This window comes from Procambarus clarkii, chromosome 10 (assembly GCF_040958095.1).
Source record: "Procambarus clarkii isolate CNS0578487 chromosome 10, FALCON_Pclarkii_2.0, whole genome shotgun sequence".
NCBI classification, from domain to species: Eukaryota; Metazoa; Arthropoda; class Malacostraca; order Decapoda; family Cambaridae; genus Procambarus; species Procambarus clarkii.
This window is the reverse complement of record NC_091159.1, coordinates 38,503,420-38,508,089: the sequence shown is the minus strand read 5'-3', so window position 1 is coordinate 38,508,089 and position 4,670 is coordinate 38,503,420.

Below are 4,670 nucleotides of genomic sequence, written 5' to 3'. Positions count from 1 at the left end.
CTTGGATATTATAATGGAGTTGTCAGCCAGAGGAATATCAGCGGTGGATAACGCGGGTGTAAATGTTTCTACTGCACCATTTTCCATGGCTCGACTACCATACTGCTGGAATATGTGAGAATTAGTAAACATTTTATAAACTTAATTTCAGTAAAGTCGACAACTAATATCCTCAGTGGTCACGTGACAAAATTTCCCAGGTAGCGAGGTGACCAGGTTGAATAGTGAGGTATCTTGATATCTTGATATGAAAGGGATGGAGTAGAGGGGGGGGGGGAGATATCGTTATACAATAATTGTTGCTTTGATGGCTGTTGCGATACAATACAGGGGGTAGGGATGTATGGGGGCAAATGGATACTGCAACGATGTCACTCTCTGGTTATTGGATGATATACTTATATAAGAGTGGCACGACCCAGCAGCAAGAAATCAAGCCTTCACGATAAAATATCGCCAAGATCTGATTCGAAATCAGATACACAAGGCAGAAAATGAAATCAAAGACAACAAAACGCAACTACTTCACGCCACAAACCAACGGAGAAACAGCAACATCGACGAAAATCCTCCGTACTCGTATCGAGCAACACCTCGACATCCTCACAGATCGACATCACCACAGTACCGAAACCAGGATAATCAAGAAACTAACAACATTATATGGAGGACCTATGGCGATTCCACGACCAAGAAACGGCTTCCTGAACCATGCTGGAATCAACCTCACTGAGGACCAAGTCACTCTCCTAAATCATGGGTATAAACTGTCACGTTATGTCCAGACCAAGTGAGATGGCCCGGAAAGTGGAGTTGGAGATCCTGTTGGACGACATATTCGACCTCGAGACACAAAAGAAGGTCTCCACCATAGAAACTTTGCAAGCAGACCTTATTGCAGAAGGAGGAAAGATTTGAGGCAACTACAGAAGCACCATACTGTCCTCCGAGCTCAAAGCGGTAGCTAAGAGCCTTCGTGAGAACAAGGAAATAGTCGTCAGGAGAAGTGACAAGTCGCCAATATACGTCATTCTTAAAATTCTTAAAAAAGACGAATATCTGGCGAAAATGAACCTCATACTCTCTGACCAAACTAAATTCTAAAGGGTATCGAAGGACACTACAGCCGAATTGAAAACAAAGGTAAGCAGATTGATCGAAACTGTGAACTGCCAAGAAATCCGGACTCCACCTGCCAAAGATTATCGGGGAATACAAACCCGGGTATGCGTATGGAAATGTCAAGACACACAAGCCTGGAAACCCACTTAGGCCAATCATCAGCCAGATACCCACACCCACGTACAGACTGGCGAAGCGACTCAATGGCTTGCTGACTCCTTATGTACCTTGTGCTTTCAGCCTGAAGTCTCCAAAGGAATTTGTTGACTTACTGCGGGGAACACGGGCCACGGAGATAAGAGCCTCGTTGGACGTAGAATCACTGCTTACCAACGTACCTGTGGATGAAACAATCGGGATGATAGCGGACAGAGTGTATCAGTGATCCGGCCTGTACTCCTCTTGACATACTAGAAAACATCCTAAGGAAACTACTCCAAGCTTGTACTAAAGAGGCACCCTTCTTGAGCCCTGATGGACACATGTATAAGCAAGTAGATGCGGTCGCCATGGGTTCTCCCCTAGGTGTCCTGTTTGTGAACTTCTACATGGGTACCATCAAACAGAAGGTCTTAGTTGACTATGAACTTGAAACCTGCCATATACTTCAGGTATGTTGACGACATTTTTACACAGGTACCTGATGTCAGACAGTCTGCAGGAGCTGAAGGAGGCATTCGAGCGGAATTTTGTGTTGAGTTTCACTTACGAGATGGAGAAGGATGGGAAGCTGCCTTTCTAGATGTAACAGTCATGGAAAGGAGCGGAGGTTTCCACACTGCAGTCTACACTAAGGAAACAAACATAGGAATGTGCCTCAATGGCAACAGTCAACCGTTGTACCCAGACAGGTACAAGAGGAGTGTTGTCAACGCTTACGTCGACCATGCTCTCAGCCACAGCTCAGGATGGAAGGCAAGTCGATGAAGAATTCTGTAGGGTAAGGCTGGTCCTAGTCAACAACTGCTTCTCCAATGGTTTCGTTGAAGACATTATAAAAAGGAAGGTGAAACGCCATGCAACCTCTGAAGAGTCAACTAACACAACACCTGTACCCCCTATTAGACTATTTTACATGAACTTCTTTTCCACAGCTCATAAAACGGAGGAAAGGGTCCTGAAAGATATTGTTAATAGGAACGTTATCCCTACAGACAAAAATCAGAAGATACAACTGACGATTTACTATAAAACCAAAAAAAAAGCGGCCAACCTACTCATGAAAAACTCTCCAGACACAAAGCAGAACGCCTTAAAGGAAACCAACGTCGTCTATGCCTTCAAATGCCCACTTGGGGACTGTAAGCCCCAAAGAACTCAGTATATAGGCAAGACAATAACATCTCTTTCCTGGCGATTAACAATGCATAAGCAACAGGGTTCCATTAAGGAACATATAATCTCTTCCCGCAACCAGACCATCACCAGAGAAGTCTTAACAAACAACACAGAAATCATCGATAGATACAGCGATAGCAGGCGGCTTGACATCTGCGAGGCACTACACATCAAAAAGTCAACACCAGCAATCAACAGCCAATTAATGCACAACTATATTCTACCCACTTCAAGACTCCGCTACTAATATAGAAGCATCAAGAGGAAGTATGGGCCAATAGGCCCTTTGCAGTTACTTCCATTCTTCCCTCTCATTTATCCAATTAATATCCATTGTTCCGTGTTCTGTCTTGTGTTGGTCAAAAGTTTGTTCACCTCATCCAAAACTGTTGCAACATATCACCTCACCCAAATGCGAGTATATAAGACAAACTGTTTAGTTTAGGCATAAGTAAAACTCTGTTTAGTGTTTTCAGGTTACAGTTGTGTGTGTGTAAACTAAAGTCTTTGAAAATATAATACGTTATTACGAAAAGCGTTCAAGCGTCGCGTCAGACTAGAATTAAAAATGAATTTTGGAGAATTGATTTTTCAATTACGATCGACAGTAAAAAGAAACATAAGAAATATTGAGAAAATTCGTGTTAGAATTATTAATCTTACTTTTTCGGTTATATTTAACAACACAAGAAAGACTGCTACCAAAATATACTATTATATAATAGTTCTATATACAATTATACGTGATTCTAAGAGCCGCCATTTTGCTTAACATATAACAAAATACAAAAAGAGTATTTGAGGAATTAAAGCATCTTGCTGGTAGACGTCTGGGATTACCGTCGTGCTCCTGCCTGCATGGAGGCCTGCTCGCCCGGTCACTCTCGGCCGAGTTGACATGAACACACAAGAGGCTCTGAAACACAGCAGAACTGGTCCCAGGGGTCTCAGGCCACAGCGGAAGTGGTCCAAGGGGTCTTAGGCCACAGCAGAACTGTTTCTAGGGTCTCAGGCCACAGCAGAACTGTTTCTAGAGTCTCAGGCCACAGCAGAACTGGTCCCAGGGGTCTCAGGCTACAGCGGAACTGGTCCCAGGGGTCTCAGGCCACAGCAGAACTGGTCCCAAGGGTCTCAGGCCACAGCAGAACTGGTCCCAGGGGTCTCAGGCCACAGCAGAACTGGTCCAAGAGTCTCAGGCCACAGCAGAACTGGTCCCAGGGGTCTCAGGCCACAGCGGAACTGGTCCCAGGGGTCTCAGGCCACAGCAGAACTGGTCCCAGGGGTCTCAGGCCACAGCAGAACTGGTCCCAGGGGTCTCAGGCCACAGCAGAACTGGTCCCAGGGTCTCAGGCCACAACGGAACTGGTCCCAGGGGTCTCAGGCCACAGCGGAACTGTTTCTAGGGTCTCAGACCACAGCAGAACTGTTTCTAGGGTCTCAGGCCACAGCAGAACTGGTCCCAGGGGTCTCAGGCCACAACAGAACTGGTCCCAGGGGTCTCAGGCCACAGCGGAACTGGTCCCAGGGGTCTTAGGCCACAGCAGAACTGTTTCTAGGGTCTCAGGCCACAGCGGAACTGGTCCCAGAGGTCTTAGGCCACAGCAGAACTGTTTCTAGGGTCTCAGGCCACAGCAGAACTGTTTCTAGGGTCTCAGGCCACAGCAGAACTGGTCCCAGGGGTCTCAGGCCACAGCGGAACTGGTCCCAGGGGTCTTAGGCCACAGCAGAACTGTTTCTAGGGTCTCAGGCCACAGCAGAACTGGTCCCAGGGGTCTCAGGCCACAGCGGAACTGGTCCCAGGGATCTCAGGCCACAGCGGAACTGGTCCCAGGGGTCTCAGGCCACAGCGGAACTGGTCCCAGGGGTCTCAGGCCACAGCAGAACTGGTCCCAGGGGTCTCAGGCCACAGCAGAACTGGTCCCAGGGGTCTCAGGCCACAGCAGAACTGGTTCCAGGGGTCTCAGGCCACAGCGGAACTGGTCCCATGGGTCTCAGGCCACAGCAGAACTGGTCCCAGGGGTCTCAGGCCACAGTGAAACTGGTCCCAGGGGTCTCAGGCCACAGCGGAACTGGTCCCAGGGGTCTTAGGCCACAGCAGAACTGTTTCTAGGGTCTCAGGCCACAGCAGAACTGGTCCCAGGGGTCTCAGGCCACAGCGGAACTGGTCCCAGGGGTCTCAGGCCACAGCGGAACTGGTCCCAAGGGTCTCA